At 30.8% G+C, this 10,875-nt stretch overlaps 1 pseudogene across 1 annotated transcript; it reads left to right on the top strand.

Annotated features, from left to right (window-relative positions):
* Nucleotides 1-6,088: 6,088 nt before the first annotated feature.
* LOC114195260 (acyl-lipid (9-3)-desaturase pseudogene) lies at nt 6,089-8,096 on the top strand (annotated as a pseudogene). Its single transcript, XR_014984243.1, has one exon. The product of XR_014984243.1 is annotated as an acyl-lipid (9-3)-desaturase pseudogene (transcript).
* Nucleotides 8,097-10,875: the final 2,779 nt, after the last annotated feature.

Below are 10,875 nucleotides of genomic sequence, written 5' to 3'. Positions count from 1 at the left end.
CCAAGAAGTACCCGGTCAAGGAAGACTTTTACCTCATGATCCAAACTTACACATTCTCGAGCAAAGAAGCTTCATCTAACACGATGATCCCTCCCGAGGAGTACCCAGTCAAGGAAGAATTTTACCTCATGATCTTACTTAGCACATCCTCAGTCAAGAAAGCTTTATCTAACGAGATGATCCCTCCCAAGAAGATAAACATTAACACCCATGAAACTATGACGATGTGAGCACACTAAAATAGAAAAGGTTGAAAACATATTATATACTACTAATAAGAAAGAACATTTCATTCATTGCAGGTTTATCAACATAAGTAGTTGCATTAGTGTTTATGGGAATGTCATCAATGTCCCCTTATAAATATTTTTATCAATGTTAAAGCAGTGATGATAAGCACGAATCTCAAATAGATAATATGCTCGACAGAGTGCCTTGTCAAAACCTACCAACTGAGGTAGTGAACCAATACAACCTCTACCAACTGAGGTGGAGTTACACACTATCAATTGAGGTAGTGAATCGGTCGAAGCTAGCTCTGCCAATTGAGGTGGAGTTACACCCTATCAACTAAGGTAGTGAATTAGTCTAAGCTCTACCAACCACAGTGGAGTTACACATTACCAACTGAGGTAGAAAAATTGATTTGAGTTTGTTTGAAAGATCAAACAATACCTAGAACACCTCAACCTAAAAAGGGCACAATTGAATATCGTGGGTACATCACTCTACCAACCAAGGTTGGAGAATGCAAATTGAGGTTGTTCGAAAAATAGCAAACCACAAATGAATGGTCAAAAGCATGTTTTGAAAATGAATTACCACATCACTTGAAAATGAACAAAGTTAAACACCACGACCAAAGACAATTCAGAAAAGTACAGACACATTCCAACTCGATTATACTAAGTTAGACTTACAAACTTGTCTGCTCACTTTGTAAAGCTCCAAGCTCGGGGACTTATGTACTTCCCATCCATCTGAGTTGGAAAAGAATAATAAATAAATATAATATTCCCATAATATCCTAAAATATGTACATATTATTCTCATAATAAAACGATTATAGTATATCATAAAATATTACACTAAAATCAATACAATTATTAGCACAATATACCACAAATCTCATTAAATATGATAATATATATATATATATATATAGAGAGAGAGAGAGAGAGAGAGAGAGAAAGAAAGAGAGAGGGGGAGAGAGAAAGAGAGGGAGTGAGTGAGAGAAAGAGAGAGAGAGAGAAATAAAACTAATAAATTACAAGAAAATATAATTGTCCATCAATAATATTATTAAGGCATAATTTGTCAATTAATGATATTATCAATTAATTACCTTAACGACAGATTAGAAATATGACGCATTCTCATAAAGAGTACTCACTTACATTCACATATACTCTTCTATAATCATATTTTCTGTTATTCTTACTGACTTAAACTTCAGATAATCTTGTACAAGTGTATCTTTTTCCGATTTTATTCACATATCAACAATTTAGTCTTTCCATGTCATCTCATAGAACCAACACTCTTTTTCGTAATAATACTACTATGCCAAAATATTCCTTCCATTTGCACTTTTGTGTGTATTAGATGTATTTGGTAATAAATCATGATTAGTCGAGCAATGAAAACATTTACTTACAACACCAAATTAAATTTCATATCTTTCACATCATTTTTTACTAAATCATGAAACTTCACAACAAAAGGTAACCACGAAACATTTTTACAGTTGGAAGAAATAAATAAAATTGTTGGTCTATTTAAGACTAAATAACAACGTTGCCATTTATTTGGTGTATTTAAAACCAAAGCATCCTATGTTGTTGGGCTTCCATGGAAACAAAACAAAAAAACAGAAAACAAAAGCATCCAATGAAAATGTCAGATATAATGTATGTAGATATTTGAGTGGAGAGAAGCATCTGCATGTGGCATATTCTGAAAGGTTTTGTTGGATACTTCACTCATTCATTGCATCATTCATTATTCACCTTTTTGGAGCTTACCTTTGCAACTCAACAAACTTCTTAGGTAGGACCCTTCAAACCTTTCATTCTTTCTCTCTCAACATGTGTAAAAGTAACTCATGATTTCGAAATCCAAAGTTTTAACCTTAACAAATTATAACTTTATCATGAACCATTCAATTTCTCTTCTTTTTTTTTCTTGAACAAATTCTAATTTAATTGCTCATATGATAGTGAAAATTTACAATTTTTAAGTAGACAGCCTGTTATTACAGCTAATGGTTTTCTCCTTTGACAGTTGTAGTTTGTGTACTATGTACATTTTGTTATTCTCTGTCATAATCTTGGGCTTTGTTATTTAACCTAAATTTAAAGCGACACATAATACTTTTTTGTTTTTATTCTTCTTTTACTATTCTATTTTTACTTTTTTTTCAGTTCTTTTTTTTTTTTCTAAGATGCGATCTTGGGTGGTTAAAATAAAGAAAAATTATGATATACAATAGACTTTCTGTTACTTTACATTAAATTGATCTTGTTTTTGCAGATAAAAGACATCTCATCAATAACGAAATCCAAGTTAAATTATAAAGAATCTTTATTGTTTTTTTCTTTTTTTCTTTTTCGACTTTGGTTAACTGCTATTGTGAGAATATTATTTGTATTTATAACAATCTAATACTAAAAAGGGTGAAATGATGTCGTGTAAATTATATATGTCATTTTAATATTGGTTAAATATGTTTTTGGTTTTTCAAGTTTTATTGAAATTTGAAATTAGTTTTTTTTTTAATTTTTGATTAATTTAGTCCTTCATTTTTAGAAATGTGTGAATTTAGTCCTTCATTTTTAGAATTGTGTGAATTTAGTCCTTCTAACCAAATTTTATTAAGTTTATTTGACATTTCAGACATGTTTTACAATAATATTTGAATTAACATTGAAGCGAAAATGTGTTAAATGGTATAAACAATTCAAATACTATCATGAAATGTGTCTAAAACTTAAGATAAACTTAACAAAATTTGGTTAGAATGATTAAATCCATGCATTTCTAAAAATGAAGGACTAAATTAGTCAAAATTAAAAAAAAAAAAGACTAATTTTAAATTTCACTAAAACTTGATGGATGAAAGATATATTTATTTTTTTTTTCTTTTAATATAAAGTCACCTTTACATGCAAAAGTTTCTCCTTTAATATTTCTTTTTCCCTATAATATTTATGTAATTCACTTTTGTTCACCTATTTCTTGCAGAATGCATCATACTCTGTGTAAAGTGTAAAAGTATTGATTTTGTTGAGTTAATTTGTGGAGAAAAGAATCTTTTTCTTAGCTGCAAGAGAGCCCACTCTGCCAAACATGTCCTTATCAAATGGGTATCCACCATTCATCATCTATCTATCACTCACCACACATCCAATGCCAATTTCTTCCATTTTTCTTTAAATTAAAAAGTGTAATAAAATATAACTTTTAAAATGTTACGTTACGTATATCTAAAATACACGATTGTAATCAATTTCATTTATCCAAATAAAACTAGTAAACTTCTATTCTAACACTTATTTTGTTACATTGTATAAGTATTTTAAGTGGTGTTTTTGTTTAAAGTGAAATTCTTTATTGAAAAACATTTCTCTTTTAATTTGTACATCATGTACACATGTATAAATTTAGATTACGTGAAGAGTAAAAATATAAATAAATGATAAAGTTATTTTTTATCATTAAGTAATTTTTTTTTTTGAAACTCCCCAATTAAAGAGAAAATATGTAAAAAATTTGTTTACAAAATAAAATTGACATAATTAATTAGTTTTTCCCTTTAGGTAAATTTATTTTAGTGGTTTGCCTTTATAAGCAGTAACTAGTTTGGTTCTTACAATTTATTTATTTTTTATCGTATCACATAATCATTTAAGCTAAAAGTATTTAATTTAATTTATAAAAGAATTTGAATTCTCTCATATTTTTTAATAATTCAATTCGTTGTCACAGAAAAAAAGTGTATATGATCTATGATACGAAATCATCCTATAACAATAATTTATATAATAATATTCAATAATTAATTTAATTAGTAATCTAGTCAATATATTTAAATCATCGATATATTTTAGTTTTCATATTCGTTTTTAACTTAATTGACCTTTTATTTTTATTTTTAAATCAATATGATCAATATTTTAAATTAGTGTTCAAAGTATCATATTGTCAAAATCTAAAAGTTAATATATATTAAAATTATATTTAACATGTGATACCTACAAAATAAAAAATACTCAATTTTTAACATGTCAAATTTTGATTTGTATCATTTTAAAATATCATTAATGTTAATTTAATGAAATGGAAAACATTAACTTTTGCTTAAAAAAATGGAAAGTAAACAATGTTTTTACAAACATAAAGAATAACTGAATATTTATAAAAATAATAACTCAAGTAATATATATATATATATATATATATATATATATAGAACATAAAATAATTAATTAAACTTTAATGATTTTTTACTCTTCTTCAAATCCGATTTGTAACAAGTATGGAAAGATTTTTATATCTCAAAACTATTAATTAATTGTATTTTCAACATTTATTCTTTTCATTCAATTATATCTGGCATTTAATGTTTTAATACAGAACTAAAAAACACAATTAATATCTTACATTTCAAAACACTTATTCCCTTTTGAAAATATGTCTCTTATCTCTATACTAGTAGCACTCTAATTAGATTTTATTTTATTTTATTTGTTCTTCTCTTTTATATATAAGAATACAATAGAAAAATATTCAATTCTGTAAAATAACAAACAAAAGAGAACAAAATAAATTAATATCTTTCCTAAACGTCTAATAAAACAAGACAAGAAAAAGGAAGATTCGTGAGAGGGGATATAAAGGAGATTAACATTAACCATATACTCAATTATTTTTCTTTTTTTCAAATCATTGCACTCTTAACCCTTTGTCCTTTTTTACCATAATGATAACAAAATTATTATTTACGAAATAGTTAATTATAATTTATGAATAACTTCACATATAAAATTTATTAAAACCAAAGGTTTTTCTGTCTGCATAAGTTGTTGTTTAAGAGGTATTGTTAGCCACAAAATCCCTCTGCTTAGAGACTAAAATTGTGTTTAGTATATATTTTTTAATATAACAACTTCTTTTGTCTATTATTCTTGTTATGTGGTTCACTGAGAATTTTTCAACAAAAAATAGACAATAATTACTTTACTCCTCTAAAATTACAACAATTAGTTTAACTGATATTAATTATAAATATTTTTTGATGTTATTGGCTAAGTTTATTTTTAGTTATTTTTTAATTAATATTTATTAAAAAAGTTGATAACCTTGTCCACAAGGTTGAGGGAAAGTTTCCAAATATAATACTTCAGAAAAACAATCAAATTTTGACAAAAAAAAATGATAGAACAATTAATTATCGTACACATCAAATAAAAAAATTATATGACTAGATATCAACTCAAACAAATCTTAGTTAAAATTAAGTGAAAAATAGTCTTGACAATAATAGTCGAATATTTTTATTAACATTAATTAAAAAATAATATTAACTTTTGTTATTAAAAGAAATATTTTTTGTTAATATTAACTGCATAGTTTTTTTACTAACATTAATCTAAAAACAATTCCAATTGACGTTAACCAAACACACTGCCGTATTAATTATAGTTTATATTTGATTGGGATATATTCTATATAGAAGGTGATATTAGTCAAAAAAATTAGTCCAAAAACTATTTTGAATAAAGTCTAAAAGTTAACACCTTGATCAAAGTTGAGTTAATAATATCTCGATTATTAACAAGGAGTCATTAATATTTGGATCGAGATTAAATTAATAATATTTGAAATTATTTAAATTTAAACAATTAAAATAATTCTTATATATACTTAATTAAACATACAAAAATGTTTAAGATTGAAAAATAGTACCTAAAGTTTAATAAAATCTATTTAAAAATTAAAAAAAAAAATGAGAAACGTTAGGGAAGATTTCAATTGAATTAAAGATTTTGCGCACTTTCCTTGCCGGGACACGACGAAGAAGAGACTGTTACAAAAACCGAACACTCTCTTCTCTTCACTCATTCACTCTGCTCTCACACCATGGACCCTCCCGCAACCTACATTTCCTCCTCCCAACTTCGCACCCACAACACGCGCCACGACGCGTGGATCTCAATCCACGGCAAAATCTACGACGTCTCCTCCTGGCTCCACCGCCATCCCGGCGGCGCCCTCCCGCTTCTCACCGTCGCCGGCACAGACGCCACTGACGCCTTCCTCGCCTTCCACCCGCCCTCCGCCGCCGCCCTCCTCCCCGCATTCTCCACTGGCGCCCTCCTCTCCGACTACGCCGTCTCCGCCGCCTCCTCCGACTACCGGAAGCTCCACTCCAAGCTCTCCGAACTCAACCTCTTCGAACGCAAGGGCCACACCACCCTCATCTTGCTCTCCCTCATCCTCACCCTCCTCCCTCTCTGCGTCTGCGGCGTCGTCTTCTCCGACAGCACGTTCGTTCACTTGCTCTCCGGCGCCATGATCGGCTTCCTCTGGATTCAGAGCGGCTGGATTGGCCATGACTCCGGCCACTACAACGTCATGCTCAACCGCCGCCTCAACCGCGCCGCGCAGATCCTTTCCGGCAACGTTCTCGCCGGAATCAGCATTGCCTGGTGGAAGTGGAACCACAACGCGCACCACATTGCGTGCAACAGCCTCGACTTCGACCCAGATCTTCAGCACCTACCATTCTTCGTGGTCTCCTCTAAGTTTTTCAACTCCCTGACTTCCAGATTTTACGATAGAAAGCTCTATTTCGATTCCCTCGCTAGGTTTTTGGTCAGTTACCAGCATTGGACTTACTACCCCGTCATGTGCTTCGCCAGGGTTAACCTTTTTGCTCAGTCTTTTTTCCTTTTGTTGTCGAACAGAAAAGTGGAGAGCAGAGGAATTGAGCTTTTAGGGTTGCTTTCGTTTTGGATTTGGTACCCTTTGTTGGTCTCCTTCTTGCCAAATTGGTGGGAGAGGGTTTTGTTCGTTGTGACAAGCTTTTCTGTGACGGGTATTCAGCATGTGCAGTTTTGCTTGAACCATTTCTCTTCCAAAGTTTACCTTGGTCCTCCAAGTGGTGATGACTGGTTTGAGAAGCAGACTAATGGGACTCTTGATGTCAGCTGTTCTGCTTGGATGGACTGGTTTCATGGTGGCCTGCAGTTTCAGGTGGAGCACCATTTGTTTCCCCGGCTACCGCGCTGCCATCTGAGAAAGATCGCGCCTTTGGTTAAGGATTTGTGCAAGAAGCATAACCTTCCCTACAATTGTGTGTCCTTTTGGAAGGCCAATGTCCTCACAATTCAGACACTGCGAAACGCGGCGTTGCAGGCCAGGGATGGATCTGGGCCGGCTCCCAAGAATTTGGTTTGGGAGGCTGTTAACACCCATGGATGAATGGGAGGACTTGATGGAGCTTCGTGTGATTTTGCTTTCGTTGATGGTTGATAAGGACAAGGCTTGGATACAGTTTCATAGAGGCTTCTGGAGTTGTTTTCTCTTCAGAAATGGAGTTTTACTTTGGTAATCTGCGTAACAATGGTTTCCCTTAAAGTTTGGCATAGATTGCTGAGATAGAATTTCAATTTTTAATTGGAGAACGGTGCTAAAAGAACTTGGTAAACTGTATTTAGGTTTTGTTTGGTGGGTAATCCTTGGATCTAAAAAGAGAATAAGATTTGCAAATTGGTTACATGCTTCGGATACTCGTTGTCTTGGTAGCGGGTTTGGCTAATCTCATTTTGGAAATCGTTAAGAAAGAAACGACTGATACTGGTCATGCGTGGTTAAGTATAGTACTCATTCTTGTTATGTTCAGCACTTCATGCTTGAGAATGAGATGTAAACACTGTTTATTCTTCTTTTTTTTTTGCTTTGGTCTTTTGCAGTTTTATTTCATTATGTGCCCCATGGTCTTTCTATTACTACATAACCATCTGTGTTATGCCTTGGAATTCATTGTCATTTGGAGCAAGTAATGTACTCTATGTTAAATTTTCTGAATGTCATTTCATGCTTGTTTAATTCTCCTGTCTTTTCAGGAGAATTTCTTAGTAGTGGTACAATCCTATAGTTTCTCTCCATTCTCTGTAAATAATATGTTGGAGAAACAGTCTTAAATAGGTCACATGCTTCCGAATATGCCTAACCTTATCCCACAAATCAGTTTCTGTGTCACAGAAACCTCCTTAAAGAATCAAGTGTTTCCCACAACCGTATACACCAAATAGTAGCACATAATGCACTTTGCCATAATCCTGTTTTTATCTCCTATAACACAAACGATATATTATCTTCCATTCATAGCTTTATTTTTCTAAAATAAACCAAGACAGAAACATATGAATTCATATCCAGTAGGAATCAGTCTATCATAAGCACGAATGTAAAAGTAATTCTACCGTGTTGGTGAGCATAGTATTGTTTTAATGCTAAAGACAAAAGTTTCTTGAAGTGTAATTACTTTTGCTGACAGCTCATGTGGTTGTCTTCTAGGGAAAGTGAAGTTTGATTTGAGTATGGTAACTACTACAGAGGTTGAGGACTCGGGAGCTGTTGTTCAACACTTCCGCGAGCAGAAATGTTTAATTACAGCTATTGTTGGCCACAGTAAAGGTCAGATTCAGTTATCCTTTACTGCATCTAAGTTGAAGTTTTTTGGGGACTGAACCGACAACATTATGGAGTTCTTCAGCTATATGATATTTTAATCAGAAACAGTGTAGATGTATCTTTAAGTGTTGACTGTTTAATGTTACGAGAAAGAAGTCAGAAAATGTTTATCATAGTTAGGTGCAGCTTTGATCAACTGGTAAAACGAAGGAAAATTGCTCAATAAATGGTTTCGGAGATGTACAATTTAGAGGTGAAAATGTTTGATGAAGATTACAATATTGAGTATAAAACATGGTCCTATCTAACATAGGTGAAACGGAAGAAATAGTTGCACAGTTTCGGTGGAGAATGTAGTGTTCCTGAGGGTTTGAGATGGAGAACTGAAACTTGAGCTTAACGTGGCAAAGTGGACTCGGCCCGATGGTCAGTTTACGGGTCTTTTTGGCTCGATCTGTCTAATCTATCAAATATTGGTATGATCTATTTTTATTTTTTATTTTATTTTCTAAATAAAAATAATTATATTTTATTTTCTAAATAAAAATAATTAGAAATTTAAATTTTTATATTATATTTTATTAAACATGTAAATATATATTATGATTATAATATAAATAGTTTCAATTATTATTTATAATTGATTAATTTAGTGTTAAAATATAATAATTATTTAAATTTATCTAATTAAAAATATTAATTGATCAATCAAAAGCTAAAAAGTATTCGTATAATTAAATATACTTTAAATATTTATTTATAAGTATATATATAAATACATTTTATAAATAAAAGTTAAAAAGAAAATATGTGAAAGACCAGTTCGTCGACTCATGGTTTGATACGATAGATTGTATTTTTCAATCCGCTTTATATTAGTAGGTCAGTTTAATCTAATTCATTTTTTTTTTAAGTTAAGAATGGATTGAGTTAATATGTTGTATTTTTCAATCCGTTTTATACTAGTAGGTCAGTCTAATCTAATTCATTTTTTTTAAGTTAAGAATGGATTGAGTCAATAGGTTATATTTTTCAATCCGTTTTATACTAGTAGGTCAGTCTAATCTAATTCATTTTTTTTAAGTTAAGAATGGATTGAGTCAATAGGTTGTATTTTTCAATCCGTTTTATATTAGTAGGTCAGTCTAATCCAATCCATTTTTTTAAGTTAAGAATGGATTGAGTCAAAACGATCCGAGCTAACCTGTTTTGTCCATTGTTTTTCATTCCTTGATCTTTGTTGTTATGAACACTAGAATTCACATTCAAAATAGAGATATAACTACTGTGCTGTTAATAATCTTTGGTCTGAGAGTTGCATCATAGTGTCTTCCAAATTTTTCTCAAACACGCAGTCAACATTCAAAGGAGAATATCTCATCATTTAAATTCTGTTTCAATTACAGACAAACATTTTTGCAACATAAGGTTTCATTTCAACTAGAGTAACTCTAACGAGTTTCTTACAAGATTGCAAAATTAATAAAAAATGTTATTGTAACGTATATTCTACCATTACAAAAGTTTTTAAAACTAAAAGAAGTTTCTTATAATAGTAACTTTCTTTGGTTTTGGAATTTATAGTCATGGTTTAATATTAAGATAATACTTTGTTGTTAAAGAGTTTTTATAATATTTAGATTCGGATTTGTTTTTTGAATTTTAATAAATTGTTTTGAAAAAAATAATCAATACATAAAAACAAGTCCTTATAAAACCATTCTACTGTTTATATTTTTTTTATCTATATTTATACAATTTAAAATGTGGAAAATATATATTGATAAAAAAAATAGAGGATATATTGATAAGAAAGAAGTGATAATCCTTTTAACAAAGCCTCCAGCCACCAATTACACATCCAAGTGAAAGGAACATCATAGCATGGGTAACCATCAATCCACTTTTAACTTCAATAAACTATCATACATAGCAAAAAGTCATTGTCAATAACATCGTCTCTTCACTGTTTTTTTTTTGTCTAAATTACTATTATTATTAGGGTTAAATATTTTTGGTCTCTTGAATTTTAGAAATAGTTCATTTCGAAACTTTAGACCAATTTAGTCTTTCATCTTTCGAAATATGTGAATTTAGTCATTTCAACCAAATTTTGTTTGGTTTATTTGATGTATCGTACGCACCTCAGGATTGTATTTAAGTTGTTTATAATGT

This window comes from Vigna unguiculata, chromosome 8 (assembly GCF_037176805.1).
Source record: "Vigna unguiculata cultivar grain cowpea cultivar isolate G323 ecotype 2 chromosome 8, ASM3717680v1, whole genome shotgun sequence".
In the NCBI taxonomy this organism is placed as follows: Eukaryota; Viridiplantae; Streptophyta; class Magnoliopsida; order Fabales; family Fabaceae; genus Vigna; species Vigna unguiculata.
The sequence above is the reverse complement of the archived record's forward strand: the minus strand, read 5'-3'. Positions and strand labels throughout refer to the sequence as shown.